Below are 19704 nucleotides of genomic sequence, written 5' to 3' on the forward strand. Positions count from 1 at the left end.
CTGATTGCCGAGCTGCTGCTGAGCGTCAACTATTCATCACTGTTTCTTAGTTTCTAAGCCTGCAAAATGGGCTTGAAAATGAAAAGATGGAAAATCCAGTGTATCATGCTAAGCTCATCATTTCAAATGAATACACTGAAAAGGCAATATAATCTGTATTTCAACCAGAATAAATAAAACATAAGTCTTGGAGCGCCTGGGTGGTGCAGTCGTTAAGCGTCTGCCTTCGGCTCAGGGCGTGATCCCGACGTTATGGGATTGAGCCCCACATCAGGCTCTTCTGCTATGAGCCTGCTTCTTCCTCTCCCATTCCCCCTGCTTGTGTTCCCTCTCTTGCTGGCTGTCTATCTCTGTCAAATAAATAAATAAAATCTTAAAAAACAAAACAAAACATAAGTCTTCACATAAGAAACAGTAGACTCTCTGGGCCTTAACATGCAACATGGCATTTGGGCCACTGACCTACATGTTTAGATCTTTGAGTAAATGCCTGATTTTCATCAAGTGTGAAGTCTGCTAGCTTGTGGGCAATGCCTTCTCTTGTAGCAGAGGAACCTCTGTATTTTCTAAAAGTGGTAAGGGCATGAAAAACAAGGACAATGAAGAAAATGTAACCAATCAGAAGAGATTAAGGCCACATGACAACTAAATGCAAGGTGGTACCTTAGACCAGATCTTGTAACAGAAAAAGGAAATTAGTGCGGAAACTGGTCTGAATGAAGTCTCGTCTATTTAACAGTATTTACCAACATTACTTTCTTCGGTTTGACTATGGTAAGATGCAAACATTAAGGGAACCTAGGTGAAGGGTACATATGTATAGGAATTATACTATTATTTATAACTCTTCAGTAAATCTGCAATATTTTCAAAATAAAAATATTTTTTAAAAGGTGTACAAAAATCGAAATATGACTTAATTTGGAGGATGGGAGAATAAGAAAGAGGTGTAAAAAATGAAAATGCTTATATCCTTTATGGGGAGCAAATTATTTTGTAATTGATTAATCAAGACAAATCATAACAACACTACAATCATATTATAATACATAAATGTATCAAATCAACATGCTGTATTAACCTTACACAATGCTATATGTCAAATATATTCCAATTAAAGAAAAAAATAAAGAAAAAAGCAGTCTATACATATAACTTTGAAATATGGACTTAAATACTAGACACTAGGTCTACAAGAATTGAAAGTGATTTTCTTTGGGACGTAGGGACCAAAAGAAGGAAGGGGGTTAGCATAATTTGACTTTCATAATACAGTCCATATATTTGTTTGATTGTAAAGAGTTAAAGTAACTTTAGAAATAAACACTAAGCCAGTAGATTCTTAAGGATCTGAAGTCTGAGATAATTTCAAGGGCCAGGACAAGACACCAGGTACCATCACCAGTTACTGAGCATGAGACCTACTGCCTTCCAACAAAACTGCAACAAAACACAAATCTACAGTGATATTTAAAAGTCTTATTTAAAAGTCTTATCATATGAAGTTATAAAAATCAACTATCTGGAAAGGTTTTGAAGCTGGTTTTGAAAAATCAAGAGGTCTTAGAAATGTAACAGATACTTTAGAAGCTCCACATTCTGCCTCTATTACAAGACATGGCTAAGTTCAATAAGGATCTATAAGCATAAAAAAGCACATCAGATGCTTGCAAAAGGTAGATAAAAATAAAATATCTAGAAAAAAAATATTTTCTCTTGGAAGACTAGGATTAGGACCTTAAGGAAATGAGATGCAATGGATTTTGAAGGCATACATTACCGTGAGGGAGAGAGAACTAGGGAAGCTTTTATTTCAATTTTAAGGGTTTTTTGTTTGTTTGTTTTTTAGTCTTTCTACTCTTTATCTCTCTTCCTGTTTCCAGTCATTATTATTCACCTACTTTCTATCTTCTCCTTCTCTTCTTTTTATTTATAATTTTCCATGTTTATCATCTTACTTTCTTAAAGGAGGCCTCTTTTGAAGTATGCCTTTTATCTCAATAACTAACAAGAAACACTATTAATAACAGAGATTCTTAAGGACTGAGGAATATGCCACCTAATAGAACAGGAATAAGTAGTCTTTAATGTAGCAGAGTAATATTGTTTTTGTGATATTGTGATGGTATTTTGGTGATTATCACATAGTATTCATAAAAGACAACCCAAGGATTTTGAAATTCTTTAAAATGTTTAGAGGGGAAAAAATAAAACAATAAAATGTTTATAGGTAAAAAAAAATTAGATGTAGTTATTTTGCTACTATTTTAATTTTTATTTTACGATTGTGTTTTTTTCATAATTATTCTGAATTATTAAGTTTCTAAGAACATTCTTGAAGGTTTGATAAATAGGAATTTTTGAGAAGGAGAAATGATACATGTTACTGGTTCCTATGTAATGCTTCAATTTCTTTCCCTGTGTTTGTTTTTATGTTTTATTGCTAGATCCATCTGTAAAGAAAGGCTAGAGTCTTTGCCTGAAGGAAAGAGTATATGAATATGTAAATAATACTTTAATGTGATGAGATTTTCTTATTTGAATATAAATTTGATAGGTAGTGTTATCCTAAATATCAACACAGTTCAGAACCAGATGATCGCATTCTGTTAACTATTTCTAGATTCCATTTGCAACTGTGCGATTTACTGAACAAGTATGTAAAGTTTGAAACACGAAAACTGTATGCTTTTTATTTAAAGAAATCTAGGCTTTTTTTCCACTTCATGTATTTATTAAGCATAGATGAAGGCAAAAAGTGAAATTTAAGGACAGACAACTTATCATAGAGGATCAACACTGCATAGATTCTTAGATTTTAAACTATTTTCCAGAGTGTGATTAATCTACCTAGATGTGCCTACTTTCTTTATCCAAATTCAAAATTGAAGAAATCCCCTTCAATGTTTTGTATTAAGGAAAAAATAGTAAACACCGTCACTAACACCCATTGTACTACCAAGAAAATACAGTGAACGATGGGAACCGGGTTAGCACTTACATTCTTTACTTATCAAGAGATCACAGATAAGGTCACTGAGAATTTGGCCTTGGTGAAGAAAATCATGAATAACATTCAAATGTATTTAATAAAAAAGAAGGTCAGACAAGGGTTTCAGCATTGAGAATAAGGTGGGGAAGCAGTGCAAGTAAATAGTAAGAAGCTTATTTTTTAATTATACTGAAAGCGTTAGTATGGAACAAAGAGTAATACTTTTTAACATCATATCTCTGTCTGAAAATGATTGTCCAATAAAGATGGGAAAGAAACCTGACAGCCCACTTTGTGTTGGCAAGTGTCCTGACAATACAGCGGAGGAAAAGAAATTTGAATTCAAGTTAGAAGAAAGTTAGTGACTAGAATAACAGGGGTGGATTAAGGCTCAATAAGTCAGCTAGTTCATGTCATTACTTAACTGGGTATAAGAAAATTATCCAAAGTCAACTGGCTAGTCCATTTTAATACCTCCTATAAAATACACTTCCTTCTGCAATCAGCTTTAGTAAATAGCTCCAGAGCATAAAGGCCTATTTATTGAGAAAATATTATCTCAAGGTTAAGAGAAAGAAATGCCTTAGATATTATGATTACCATACCCGATGTAACTTTGCAAACACTGTAGAACTTGTCAAATGATTTATCAGGGAAGATGTTTTCATCTAGTTTTACAACTTATAAATATAATTTAATTTTACTATGACTTAAAAATTTATACCTCTCAGCTCTTTCTCTTGAACCCTACATTTGTGTATCCACCTCCTAACTTAATACCTCCATTTGGGTTTCTAATGGTCTTCAAAAAACTAGCATAACAAAAATTGAAAGTCTACATACCTTCTTTCTACACACACACACACACACACACACACACACACACACATACACACATACTTGGTTCATCCCTCTGTCTTGGGAAATGGCAACTTCACACTTTGAGCTGATCAGGCCAAAAATCAGGAAACCCTTTTGGCTCAATTTTTTGAAGATAATTAGAATCCCAACTCTTCTCATCACCTCCATTACTAGCTTGTTTAAAGCCATTATCATCTTTTAGATATCCAATTCCCATAACTTCCATAAATTCCCATGCTCTTCCCAATTTCAAGAGGGTAGGGGTACTTATTACTTACTTATTGATTATAATCTCTATGCCCTCTTATAGTCTGCTCTCATAAAAGCCTCATGATCCTTCTAACACGTAATTCAAATTTTCTCATTCCCCTGCTCACGACCCTCATGATTTCCCACTTTATTCAGAGAATGTGAAAGAGTCTTCTCCAATCACTCTATATAAAACAGCAATCTCTATGTGGCATTCCTAGACCTCTCTACTTTGCTTTATTACTTTCTCTGATACTTATCACTCTCAGACAAATTCTATGTTTAATTATTTATATAATTTCTGTCTGCCCTCATTAGAATCTACTAAGCTCCATAAAGGTAAGTGTACATATGCATTTTATCTGCTACATTATTCTGAACACCTAGAAAAATACTCAGCTGAATAAATATCTTTTAATGCATAAGTGCATCAAGCAATCAGTGATGAACAAAGTTAATAGGACTGTCACAGAAATCTATTACATAATGAATTATTGTGGATGGAATTATGTTTCCCAAAAGATATGCTCAAGTCCTAACTCCAGCAATCTGTGAATTTAACCATATTTAGAAATGAGGTCTTCTCATTAATCAAGTTAAGATGAGGGTCATACTGGATTGGGGTAAACCCTAATCCAATGATTCAAGACATCATCTTCAGAAGAGGGAGATATGAACACAGAAACACATACAGAGAGAAGAATGTCGTGCAAAGGAGACAGAGATTGAAGGGATGCATCTACAAGCCAAGGAATGCCAACCATGGCCCATAACCACCATAAAATAGGAAGAATCCACCCTTTGAGCCTTGAGAGGGAGTATAGTCCTGCTGACGTCTGGATTTAGGACTTCTTTTTTTTTTAATTAATTTAATTTTTTTATTATAAAAATTTTTATTATGTTATGTCAGTCACCATACAGTACATCCCAAGTTTTTGATGTAAAGTTCCATGACTCATTACTTGCGTATAACACCCAGTGCACCACGCAATACGTGCCCTCCTTAATACCCATCACCAGCCTATCCCGATTTCGGACTTCTAACCTCAGAAATAGCAGACAATAAATTGTTATTTTAAACTACCCAGTTTGTAGTAATTCGTTACAGCAGCCCTAGGAGAGTAACACATAAATTTTACACTCTTTTCCCTCAAATCCTAGAATATTAAAAGTTCAGCAGAATCTTCAAATGGAGTTTTTAAAATATATGTAAGATCTTTTCCACAGGACAATACTCACTATGTTTGACCAACAGCAGTGGTTTTGGGTTTGACTTGCTCATCAAAATCAAGAAACAAAATAGGCTTCACTCAGCCTCTAAGAAGAGGCTTTTACAGAGCCTCTAAGAAAGAATGCAGGACAGACAACCCAGCACGCACAGGAAACACAGAGCAGAGGCTCATGACTCCCAGCTACAGCTGTCAAATGCCTCAATTTCTCCAATATGGGATGTATGTGAATATGAAAGCTGAGGTCTAGTGGGTATGGACTACCTTGGTTCGCAAAAGCCAACAGCTTTCGGGTCCCACTGATTTTTCCACCTCGCTAGACTCATAACCCTCTCAGAAATATGGAACTAAATGCCATCTCTGATGTACCTGATTACTCATCAATTACAGGTTACTCAATAAACAGTCTAGAAACCCCAAGTACATGTGCATCATTCATTATATATCAACCTTAGCGGGATACTTGTTTATCTTGCATCTAGCACACACTAACATAGTCCTTGTATTCATGTATCAAGGAGGATGATTCAACCAAGGGTCAAATCCTTAGATGCCCCTCTGGCTAAAAGAAAGGCAGCAGATCAGGTAAGTAACCATTTCCCTCCAGGGTACAATGTATATCTTCAAAATACATTTCCAAGAACTGTCTAGTGAATTAATACAAAATGTTTCTTTCATTTATGTAGCACATTGTATACCTTAAAGCATTTACGTATAACCACATTTACCCTCAACAATTTACTGAGGCAAAATAGGGCACTTGTGATCTTCTTATTACAGTCCTCAAAATTAAAAACTCGGTAGCTTATAAATGGCCTTTCTATTAAATCTCCCAACACCTATCTTTAAGAACCTATTGTTGCTAATTAAGTCAAATTACAAACGTTTAAATGTATTCCCAAGTTTTTGAGGACAAACCTTATAAAAATAATTAGTAAGCTCTCACCATAATCATTTCTTGACTCCACTTTAGACATCAATTATTGGGATATTATAGTCATTACTGTGATGTAGTCCAGTATCCTGTAGGTGTATTTTCCTATCCAACTGCAGAGGGCTCCTGGATCCAATCTAATGAATATAGTAGCCTAATCTCTGAAATTCTGCCAGTCACCAAATGCAGTTGTTTCACCATGATAAACTCCAGAGAACCCAACAAAAACTAGGAACCCAAATCTACTAAATTACTTCACAGTAAAATATACTACTACTACTAAGAATCTGGTTGATCAAGATAGGGTAGAATCTTCAAGGAAGCCTATTCTATCTATTCCTTAATCAGAATTTTGTGTTATTATTCATTTATACATGGATAAAACTTATTTTATTTTATTCTTTCCGTTTCTGTAGAAAAATTGTGTATATACATTTTTTCTTCCTGAGTTGAATTTTTTTTAGCTTTCAACAACACATATTTCCACGCATTAGCAGTCTCAGACTGTCAAAAAGTATTGCTAATTCAGTATAATTATTACATTCAATATGGCAAACACTTTAGTTTGATACAGCTCTCACTGTCTCCTCTATTAAACAAATATTTATTGAACACTTGCTACGTACCAAGAACTAGAAAGTGCTAGGATGTCTGCAACAAGGATGAATAAAACATAATTACACTCTGGTTCACGATCTGACTGAAACTAGCCTTAATGTTGTAGAATCCTTTCAAATGTATGAACTGCTATCATACGATCATAATCAATCGCTTTATACTATATTCTGGAATTTAGGTTTGAAATTTTAAAATGTTTTCTGCTAATTTTCAACATGGAACATAAGTGTTTGGAACGTTATTAGAGAAATAAAATACCCTGGTTAAATAAGTTCGAAATACCAGCATACTATATTCCAGAGTACATTACTCCCTCAGTGGCTATGAAAAGTACTTCAATAAAGAAAACTGTTTATCTCACTGTTTCTAAATTCATTTGACTTTGGATTAATTTTTCCACAGATTATCCAGCAAAATCCTAGAGAACTGATGTCTTGCAGAACACAATCTGGTGCACTGTAATAAATACTGATGGGTCTATTTGATTTAAAGAGTATGCCTAACTTATGTTATTTCCTAAAATATTTATTTATAGGTTGACTTAATCTTAGTCTTTAATTGCTATCTATTTTTAGGAAAATAACTCAACTTAAACAGTACCATATCAGGGATTAAGTTGGTGTTTTAGTCCTCTCTTCTTTAGCTAGAAACAGCACAAAATAGTAGACAATATAGCAAGGAATAAACATCATCTTGGAGTAGACTAATTCATTCGCTAATTCCACAAATATTCATTAGTCCACTTCTGCAGCAGGTTTTGTCATTAGGCACTCGGAAAACAATGAGAACCAAATAGAGAAGGCCCCTGCACTGCTGGAGTTTACAACTAGTGAAGTACAGACATTGATCCAAAAACCATACAGACCTATGCATAAATTTCAAATGAACAGCTTTTATAAAGGAGCTCTACTTTTCCATATTCTGACAAAAATTGACCTGATGGTATTCTCTTAGCTATGTAAATGTAAAAGGCAAATTACCTTTAGATGATCCTTCGTGTTCTTGGAAGAATAACTTGAGTAGTGTCCCTCAGATGATTAAATATCTGGGAAACAAGCCTCATTGTCCTGGGAGGGAAAAAAAAAACAACAACCAAGGTTTTAAGTAGCTTTAGGACACCATTGTTGGAGACTTTGCAGAAAGTTGGACACAGTTTCTGGAGCTAGAACTAGCCCTGACCACATGTGCCCTGGGGAAGGCTGGCTGACCCACATTTGGGAAGCTGTGACCTTGAACTGAAAGACGTGGTAGCCATGAGAGTAACACTGAATCCTCAGGCCTCGTAAGGCATGAAGACCTCTCAACTGAACTTAACATTGGCTATTAGCAGAACTGCTGTAAAAGTGCTCTGCCTTCCTGATAAAAGCTGAAGTGAAGGATCAGCTGTCTCCACTGAGTTACAGAACCACCCTTCAAAAATAACTTCCAGCATGAGAATGACTTCTTAACTTAGCAGCCTGCGATTTCTGCCTGAGATATTCATTCTCGTGTCTTGAGGCACAATCACACTGTGTCTTAAATATCTATTGCTTCAGGCCTATGAAGCAACAAAACTCAGAACCCGGCTATCCCCATGTGTCTTTGGGGGTAACTTAGCACCCAATGGCAATGAGTAGATGAAGGCATTTTCACCTTAGAATCCTGGCTTATTCATCTGACACTTCTTTTAACTAAGCTTGTTTTCTTTGAAACAGGAAATATAACAGTGTAGGGAATTTTTTCTTCCCATTTTCCCATACATAATATTTGTCCTTCACCACAAGGCTTCCAATTACTATAAGTTGGGAGATATGAATTAGGACCTTTAGAGGAGAAAGATTAGAGAAACAGAAAGTTTCTGATCTTCATAATAGAAGATATTTTTTAAATAAGACAACTATATTTAAATACAAAGTTTTCTCTAGGAATATTTTTCTAAATAATGGCTTGCAAACTTTGAATATATTGACCCAATATATTGACTACAGACCTGGTGAGCTATACCACAGGGTTTAACATAGAGAAGGTCCACAGCAGAACAGAAGCCTGCCCCTCAGAGTCGTGAGGGGTATTGATGGAAGAAAACAGATAATTGAAGTTGCCAGTGGAATGTGTGTCCTGATCTCCCCCTCCTTAGACAGAAGCCCAGAGGTCGAAAATAAGTTAGACTGACTAAAGGGCCTTGATGGCAGTTTGTTGCATGATTGTATTTGGTAATCTAAAAGGAACTGCTTCACGGGTTTGCCCCATACCCATCAGGAGATGCATGATGGACAACTCTGCACCCATCATACTTAGGCAGAAAAAGAGTTTAGTGTACCTGAACTTCTCTTGGCTTCTATGAGGTATGAAGGGAATCATATGATCCCCTAACTATGCTGAAGGAGAGGGATACAGAATTCACGGAGTCAAGAATGAGCCAACGGAGCTGCCATGGATGCCTAACCATGATCATAGTAGGAGGTGGCAATACAATATATGCTCTAGGGGAGACAACCTAGTCTAGTGGCCAAGACTCAAAGAGTTCTTCACTGTAAGAGACCAGCAGCTTCCCAATCATCCAGAGTTGAATCGCCAATCACCTACATTAAAACCACTCCGTTGAAACAGTCAAGTTCCTGTTTTCCTACTAATCTGGCCCACACTGATATCATATTGTTTTTATCCTAGAAAAAGATCATGTATAATGCAATTTTAGGTCAATTTCTTCCGGAGAATATAAAAAGAGAAACTAAAACTCAAGACTAAAGTTACTCAAAAAATATTTCTCACATACATAACACAGCTAGTTGTGTCCCTGACTAGATTCATAAGGTTCTTTGCCTTCTTAAATGCACATTTTTCACATTCAAAGGGATTTCTCATGCTTACCATATCCTCTTTCCTTGCCCTGCATGGGTATGAATTTCTGTCTATATTGGGAAATGCAACTGCACAGAGATGTTTATCATGTTGGCTCCATATATCCTAACATTTGTGGAAAATAAGTGGTTACTTGGATGTATATCTGCCCGTTTCACTTTGCATGGTGGGACAGAAGCATGGTCTAAAAATACAACTCAGTATTTATAGCTAAGCCCGGATGAGAGCAAATTTAAGAGTAATTTAAAAATATACCCCAAGCAAAATGAAAATTAAAAAGTAGAAATTTTCTAAATACAAAATAAATACATCTTCAAGAGAATGAACTCCTTTTAAGTGTCCATCACACCACATCTTGTCCCCAGAGCATAGCAGCTCTTCTATATTCCTATGTGTAACTGGAATATTGTAATATTTTTAAGTCACAGATGTTTTTTAAATAATTAAACCATGCGTGTGTTTCTGTATATCACAAACTGTGACATATGATTGACCTGATAATGATAAAAAATAATAATTTTTTTAAGGGGCGTGTTTGACATAAAGAAGGGCTGCAAAACTGACCAAGATATCAAATACTTTTACGATGAATACAAGCAAAAAGGACACCTCGCATGAATGGTGAATGTTGAACCGATGCCCTAAGGGATTCAGAGACTCTAACCTAACTAAATACAACATCCTGAGAGGTGAGAGTAGGAAAGCATGCTATTATATCTCACAGGAAACATTCTGATTCTGGTGTCTCATTCTCATGACAAAGGTGGCAACCAGAATAGAGAATAGCACAGCATGGATCCATCCTCCCGACAAAGACAGGAAGAAGAATGGAAAATAATGCAAAGTTAGCACCTTCTTGTTCAAATATATTGTAATCTTAGGGTCTTCCTCTCTTCCAGAAAGGATGTAAGACACTTAGTCCTGACAAAGTGTAACTGTGATCTAATAATTGCTAGAACTCCAGTCTTTAGAGAATTTCAGGGTTTTACAAATAGGAAGGCATACTATCACTCATAAGTGTTTTCACTTCCCCAGAAAGGGTTGTTTTGTTTGGTTTAGTTTTTTGAAAAGGAAATATAATTGTTATACCACTGAATCATATATAAAGTAGAACTGGGACTCTTCAAAATTTGCACTGTGGTAATCTTAGACTATTAGCAAGAGAAAATAATTTATGTTGGACAAAGACAGGAAAAAACATATACACAAATCCTATGGTTACAACATTTGTAATTGTAGGCAGTTGTTGTATAGAACAAATAGCATGGCTCTATGTACGTACATGTGTGTTCATGCTATTGTATGTTTAGGGATGAGAGATAAGCTAGAGATTGTAATAATACAATCAATTTATAAAGGTCAATAGAACAACTCATTGTTACATGTCATTAAAAATATTTTTCAAGGGTCAAAGCTCCAAGTTGAAGAAAACTGAAGAAATTGAAGATTTTTAAGAGAAAAACTTGTATGCAAATACTATTATCAGGGTATCCATCATATTTTCTGTAATAATTTGATCATTCCAAACTGTGATTAGGGAAATTCACTACAAATTTACCAGGCTGTAACTGTTTCAAAACCTTATGGATATGAACTTTCAAACCTTCATTCCAAAATATTTTTTTGCCATATTGAGATCTTAACTTCTGAAATAACATTTTGAGAAGTTCTAGCAGCAATTAAAAGAGGCTTTATATACATTGATGTATTTAACTCTCAGGCTCACAACACTTCCGTGAGGAAGGACTAATTATCATCTGTACTTTACAAAGAAAAAACTAGCACATAGTCCAACATCTGTGTGGAGGAAGCCGGGATGGAATCTTGAAGTTTTGAAACAAGGAGTGAAGTTGGCACTGACACAAAGTATTTATCCTTTGAAACACATAGTGTGCCATATACACGTGGAGTAATTTAAATCTACTTTTCATATAGAAAAAATGTGACAATTGTGTCTAACTTATTAATTAATAGAAATACAAGATCTAAAACATGACTTGCTGAAGGAATTGTCAGCAGACCTGGACTCTGCATGTTATATATCTTCTATACTTGTTTTTTGTTTTAAAGGACTCAGCTGTGGTTAAAACTCAGCTTGCTCAAAATGGGAAATTAAGTATTTGGGTACGTGTCTCACTAAGCTATTTGTGTGAACATCTTAAAGATCTCACAATAGAGACAACAACTAAACATACTGGAGTTACAGCTCTGCCTTAAGACCTGCTCTCTCAAACGCCTGGGTGAAGCATTGTACAGTGAAGCATTGTACAGTGTCCCAGACAGAGGAAGAAACCACTCTGAAGAAAAAGCAAGCTCAGGTTCACTAGCTGAAGTCTAGTCCATAAGATGTCAGGGGAAAAACCTGAATGTCATGTAGTCTGTGGAGATCAGGTTGCATGCAGAGCTTAAGAAATTGAAATATCAAATTAAATAAAAATGTCATAGTCAATTTTATAGAAATATTTTCAGAAATAAAGAGAGACCCTCAAAGTTAATAGAAGTAGACTTGTAACACTTTCAGAATGTGTACATATATAGAAAAATGTCAACAATAACAACAAGAGCTAACATTTTTAGATGTTTACTCTGTGGTAGGCATCATCCTAAGTGCTTTTTGTGCGTTAACTTATCCTCACAATAGTTGTAGAATTTATTATTAAAATTATATTATTTTATCCATAGGGAGACTGAGACACACAGAGGTTTAGAACTTGTCCAAGATCACACATCTATTAAGCACTGGAACTAGACTTTCACTCAGGCAGCTAGTTCTCCAGGTCTGCGCCCTTAATCACTAAGATGCAATTTCTTATACATTACAAAGCTAGGGGAAGATACCTGGGGGGAAGGTTGGCATTCCAGGGATTCCACTGAAAAAAGTGTATGGCAATGACAATTTCTTTTTTTTTAATAATTTTTAAAAGATTTTTATTTATTTATTTGACAGAGATAGAGACAGCCAGCGAGAGAGGGAACACAAGCAGGGGGAGTGGGAGAGGAAGAAGCAGGCTCACAGTGGAGGAGCCTGACGTGGGGCTCGATCCCATAGCGCCAGGATCACGCCCTGAGCCGAAGGCAGATGCTTAACCGCTGTGCCACCCAGGCGCCCCTATAATAATTTTTTATTATATTATGTAAGTCACCATACAGTACATCCCTGGTTTCCGATGTAAAGTTCCATGATTCATTACTTACGTATAACACCCAGTGTACCATGCAATACGTGCCCTCCTTAATACCCATCACCAGCCTATCCCAATCCCCCACCACCCTCCCCTCTGAAGCCCTCAGTTTGTTTCCCAGAGTCCATAGTCTCTCATGGTTCATTCCCCATTCTGTTTACCCCCCCTTTCTTCTTCCCTTTCTTCTCCTACCGATCTTCCTACTTCTTATGTTCCATAAATCAGTGAAACTATATGATAATTGTATTTCTCTGCTTTACTTATTTCACTTAGCATAATCTCCTCCAGTCCTGTCCATGCTGCTGGAAATGTTGGGTAATCGTTCTTTTTGATGGTTGAGTAATATTCCATTGTATATATGGACCACAGCTTCTTAATCCAGTCAGCTGTTGAAGGGCATCTCGGCTCCTTCCACAATGTAGCTATTGTGGACAATGCTGCTATGAACATTGGGTGCATATGGCCCTTCTCTTCACTACGTCTGTATCTTTGGGGTAAATACCCAGTAATGCAATTGCTGGATCATACGGTAGCTCAATTTTTAACTTTTTAAGGGACCTCCACGCTGTTTTCCAGAGTGGCTGTACCAACCTGCATTCCCACCAACAGTGTAAGAGGGATCCCCTTTCTCCACATCCTCTCCAACATTTGTTGTTTCTTGCCTTGTCAATTTTTGCCATTCTAACTGGTGTAAGGTGGTATCTCAATGTAGTTTTGATTTTAATTTCCCTGATGGCTAATGATTTTGAACATTTTTTCATGTGTCTGTTAGCCATTTGTATGTCTTCATTGGAAAAGTGTCTGTTCATATCTTCTGCCCATTTTTTGATTTATTTGTTTCCTGTGTATTGAGTTTGAGAAGTTCTTTGTAGATCTTGGATACTAATCTTTTACCTGTAGTGTCATTTGTAAATATCTTCTCTCATTCTGTGGGCTGCCTCTTAGTTTTTTTGATTGTTTCCTTGGCTGTGCAGAAGCTTTTTATCTTGATGAAGTCCCACAAGTTCATTTTTTCTTTTGTTTCTCTTGCCTTTGGAGATGTGTCATGAAAAAAGTTGCTTTGGCCGATATCAAAGAGGTTGCAGCCTATGTTCTCCTCTAGAATTTTGATGGATTTCCTGTCTCACATCGAGGTCTTTCATCCATTTGGAGTTTATCTTTGTGTATGGTGTGAGAGAGTGGTCAAGTTTCATTCATTGGCAATAACAATTTTCTGATTAACTGAATCATGTCTTTGATTGTACTTTAGGCTGGTTTGGTCTGGAAAACACAGGTTGCCCATGTAGAAGGAGGAAATGGAAGAGGAGAGGAAAAAGAAGAAACTGAAAAGGAAACAAAGGGAAGGAACTACATCTAGGAACAACACACTTACTACCTGCTTCCCATATAATGCATTCTTGGTTAGTCTTTGCTGCAAGGACCCAAAAGAGTATGAACCAATATTACAATTATTATCCTCACTGGATGCCATCCTGTGCTACTGCTTGTTTATATTTGCTAATAAGTTTTGAGTTATTGGTTCTGTTCCCAGCCCATTTAAAGTGTTTTACAGAAAAAAGAAGCATGTGTGATTACAACAATCCAAGAAGGTAATTAAAATATTTTCAGAATCCTTATTATATAAATACTATCTATTCATATTTACTTGTTCTGAGAGGTGTTACCAAATGCCATTGAAAAAGTTAGTCTCAGAATTTCATTAAAAGAAAGAACATCTTACTACTTATTTTAGAATGTGCTGGAGAAGGAAAGTCTGGTGACAAGTATGTCAGCTCCAACTGTCCAGGTATAAAATGATTGATGCTTGTGAAAATAAGGGTTGTAGCTATTAAAATGTGAAGAGTCGGTATTTGGCTTCTTTCATTTTAGCTAGTTTGATAAATATATTAAAATTGCTAGAAGTATTAAAATATTCTAAACATCAGAACACTCAAAAAGTCAGTATCTTAGGATAAATTGGTATATATAAGCCCCAAAATATTATCACTGATTTTTGCCCTTTTTATGTCTCTACTACGAACCTAAAAGTTACTTAGTTGCTATCCCTGTAGTCCAGTACATCATGTCCCATTAATGTCCTTCACATCGGAAAGATTTTATTTTCTCTGGCAAATCACTCAGCTCCTCTAGGTCTTAATTTTCTCATCTCTAAAATGGAATAGATACTAAATTTTCTCCCTTCTTTATTGCCTTCTTTCTTTTTTGAGTATAGGTGACACACAATGTTACATTAGTTTTGGGTGTTCAAATTAGTGATTTGACAAGTTTATACTTTATGCTGTATTCTCCATAAGTATAGCTGCCATCTGTCCTATTACATAGCTATTACAATATCATTGACTGTGTTCCTTATGCTCTGCTTTTTATTCCTGTGACTTACCCATTCCATAACTGGAGGCCTGTATCTCCCTCTCCTCTTCACCCATTCTGCCCAACATCCCGTCCCCTCTCCCTTCTGGCAGCCATTAGTTTCTTCTCTGTATTTACAGTTCTGATTATGCTTTTCATTTATTCATTTTTTTTAGATTCCATTAATGACTAGAATTATATGTAATTTATCTTTCTCAGTCTGACTTATTTCACTTAGCATAATCCCCTCTAGGCGCATACCATGTTGTCTCAAATGGCATGATCTCATCTTTTTTTTTAGCTGTGTAATATTCTATTGTATATATACACCGCATTTTCTGTATCCATTTGTCTACTGATGGACACTGAGGTTGCTTCCATGTCTTGGCTATTGTAAATAATGCTGCAATAAACACAGGGGTGCATGTAACTTTATGAGTTAGTGTTTTGTTTTCCTTGGGTAAATACCCAATCGTGGAATTATTAGATCATATGGTATTTTTATTTTTAATTTTTTGAGGAACCTCCATACTTTTTTCACAGTGGCTGTATCAGTTTACATTCCCACCAACAGTACACAAGGGTTCCCTTTTCTCCACATCCTTGTGAACACTTGTTTCTTGTCTTCTTGATTTTAGCTATTCTAATAGGTATGAGGTGATACATTATTGTGGTTTTGATTTGCATTTCCCTGATGATTAGTGATGTTGAGCATCTTTTCATACATCTGTTTAGCATTTCTATGTCTTCTTTGGAAAAATGTCTATACAGGACCTCTGCCCATTTTTTTAATTGGATTGTTTGTGTTTTGGTGTTGAGTTGTAGGAGTTCTTTACATATTTTGCTATTAAACCCTTATTGGATATATGATTTGCAAAATTCTTCTCCCATTCAGTAGGTTTCTTTTATTTTGTTGACAGTCTTCTTTGGTGTGCAAAAACTTTTTATTTTGATGTAGTCCCAATAGTTTATTTTTGCTTTTGTTTCCCTTGCCTTAAAAGACATAACCAGAAAAATACTGCTATCACTGATGTCAGAGAAATTACTGCCTGTGTTCTCTTTTAGGACTTTTATGGCTTCAGATTTCACATTTACATCTTTAACCAATTTTGAGTTTATTTTTCTGTACAGTGTTAGAAAGAAGTCTAGTTTCATTCTGTTACATGTAGCTGTCCAGTTTTCTTAGCATCATTTATTGAAACAATTGTCTTTCCCCCCCTTTTTTTTCTTGCCTCCTTTGTCATAGATTAACTGATCATAAACATGTGGGTTTATTTCTGGGCTCTCATTCTATGTCATTGGTTTGTATGTGTATTTTTGTGACAGTACCATACTGTTTTGATTCCTATAGCTTTGTAGTATTTCTTGAAACCTGGAATTGTGATACCTCCAGCTTTGTTTTTCTCTCCCAGGATTACTTTGGCTGCTCAGGGTTTTCTGTGGTTCCATACAAATTTTAGTATTATTTGTTCTAGTTTTGTGAAAAGTGCTATTGGTATTTTGATAGGGATTGTATTAAATGTGTAGATTGCTTTGCAAAATATGAACATCTTGACAATATTAATTCTTCCAATCCATGAGCATGGAATATTTTTCCATTTGTTTGTGTCATCTTCAATTTCTTTATTGCTTATAATGACACTTTGTTTAAAGATCATCTTCTGTTCCTCTAGCTGCAGGAATAATTTTAAATATTTTATTTTTGAATATTTTATACTCAAATCTGTGCTAATGATGTCTATCTTTATTATTCAAATTTAGTATTCAAATATTCAAGTATGATAGAATTTACCCATGGAATAAGTTAAGTAAACATATTCATGCCTATATACATCCATCATATAGTATCACACAACCAAGCAGTGGTAGGAAAATACTGTCATAACGTTTTAAGTTTAAAATATACTAATATTTATACAATCAAAAAGCAATTCTATCTTCTTTGAAGCAATTGTCTTGGAAGGCCTACACCCAACTAAGCTAGAATATGAAACACCTTCAATGAATGAGCTTTCCAAAGGGAATTAATATGAAGAACATCATTAAACTGATAGTATAATTTCTAGCTTTTATAAATTCCTTGCTTTAACATTTATACATCATTTATACAGATTTTTTCTATCTATGGAAATGGTATGAATATCTGTTATAAAAGAATTGTCATAATGTATTGATAAATTTATCCTTTCCATATTTCATGTACTTTATATATCAACACATTGTATAATTACAGAATTACACACAGTTACCTGTAAGGTGGGACAGATGATTTAAGATGACATTTTTCTTTCTATTCTGTCCAATTTGCGTGTGATATTTTCTTTAATAGTATTTTTAAAAAGAAATATATTATTTGATAAAATTATTGCTCAACTGAATTCCATCAAAATGTCATAGTTTTTATGTGCTTAAAACACTTCTTATCCTCTATTATTAAGTGATAAAAGATTATAATTTGACAAAAATGTATACTAAAATGAATGACTTAAAAATGTTTCAATAAAATTTAACATAAAATGCAAAGCAAATATAAAAAAGAATCCCTTTATTATTTAGAAACTACATCTTAATTTTTCTAACTCACTGCATATATTCGTGTGTATGTGTAGAAATATACACACAGGTATACATAAGCACACACATACACATGCATTTTATTATTTATTACTTGTGGTTATTTCTAGATATATACCATAATTTTTAGGGTTTCACTTTTAGTTTACATTGATGATACTAGATTTCTAGATCCTTAAATATTTCTACATGCTTTAATAAAATCTGTATCTATATCATAAAGCTTCTAATATTGTTACTATGAAAAAAACTGCATTCAGTTAGTAAATGTCAATCATGTTCTTTAATTATCTGCTGAGGTTAAGTAAGAAAAAGTTCTATGAATAAATTATTTTTCTAGAAAAATATACTAAAGATAAATTAAGTAAAATTGTACAAATATATGGTTAATGATCCTAGAAACTTAATTGTACATGACATATTTGAAAATTTAATTTTAATTGCAAAAGAAAAGCGCTTTGTCCATAATTTGAGAGAAATGAGGTACTTTTCATTGGAAAAGAAAATTTGTAGTACCCTAAATCAGTTAGAAATGTAAATTTCCAAAGTAGCAAATATAGCATTATTTTAGCATTATGCTATTCATTGAATACTAATTATACATTGGGTCAAAACTGCAGAAAACATAAAGTAGATAAGATATCATCATTCCCTTTAAGAGGCATAGATTCTTTTTTTTTTAATGATTTTTTATTATATTATGTTAGTCACCATAAGTACCTCCCTGGTTTCCGATGTAAAGTCCGATGCTTCATTAGTTGCGTATAACACCCAGTGCACCATGCAATTGCCCTCCTTACTACCCATCACCGGTCTATCCCAATCCCCCACCCCCCTCCCCTCTGAGGCCCTCAGTTTTTCTCATAGTCCATAGTCTCTCATGTTTCATTCCCCCTTCTGATTACCCCCCCTTTCTTTATCCCTTTCTTCCCCTACCGATCTTCCTAGTTCTTATGTTCCATAGATGAGAGAAATCATATGATAATTGTCTTTCTCTGCTTGACTTATTTCACTTAGCATTATCTCCTCCAGTGCCGTCCATGTTGCAGCAAATGTTGAGAATTCGTTCTTTCTGATAGCTGAGTAATATTCCATTGTATATATGGACCACAGCTTCTTAATCCAGTCATCTGTTGAAGGGCATCTCGGCTCCTTCCATGATTTGGCTATTGTGGACAATGCAGCTATGAACATTGGGGTGCATATGACCCTTCTGTTCACTACGTCTGTATCTTTGGGGTAAACACCCAGTAGAGCAATGGCTGGATCATAGGGTAGCTCAATTTTTAACTTTTTAAGGGACCTCCACACTGTTTTCCAGAGTGGCTGTACCAACTTGCATTCCCACCAACAATGTAGGAGGGATCCCCTTTCTCCACATCCTCTCCAACAATTGTTGTTTCTTGCCTTGTCTATCTTTGCCATTCTAACTGGCGTAAGGTGGTATCTCAGTGTGGTTTTGATTTGAATTTCCCTGATGGCTAATGATTTTGAACATTTTTTCATGTGTCTGTTAGCCATTTGTATGTCTTCATTGGAAAAGTGTCTGTTCATATCTTCTGCCCATTTTATGATTTGTTTATTTGTTTCTCGTGTATTGAGTTTGAGAAGTTCTTTGTAGATCTTGGATACCAGTCCTTTATCTGTGGTGTCCTTTGCAAATATATTCTCCCATTCCGTGGGCTGTCTCTTAGTTTTTTTGACTGTTTCCTTGGCTGTGCAGAAGCTCTTTATCCTGANACATAAGCTTTTTATCTTGATGAAGTCCCATAAGTTCATTTTATCTTTAGTTTCTCTTGCCTTCGGAGATGTGTCATGAAAAAGGTTGCTTTGGCTGATGTCGTAGAGGTTGCTGCCTATGTTCTCCTCTAGGAT

The sequence above is a fragment of the Ailuropoda melanoleuca genome, chromosome 1 (assembly GCF_002007445.2).
Source record: "Ailuropoda melanoleuca isolate Jingjing chromosome 1, ASM200744v2, whole genome shotgun sequence".
Classification (NCBI taxonomy): Eukaryota; Metazoa; Chordata; class Mammalia; order Carnivora; family Ursidae; genus Ailuropoda; species Ailuropoda melanoleuca.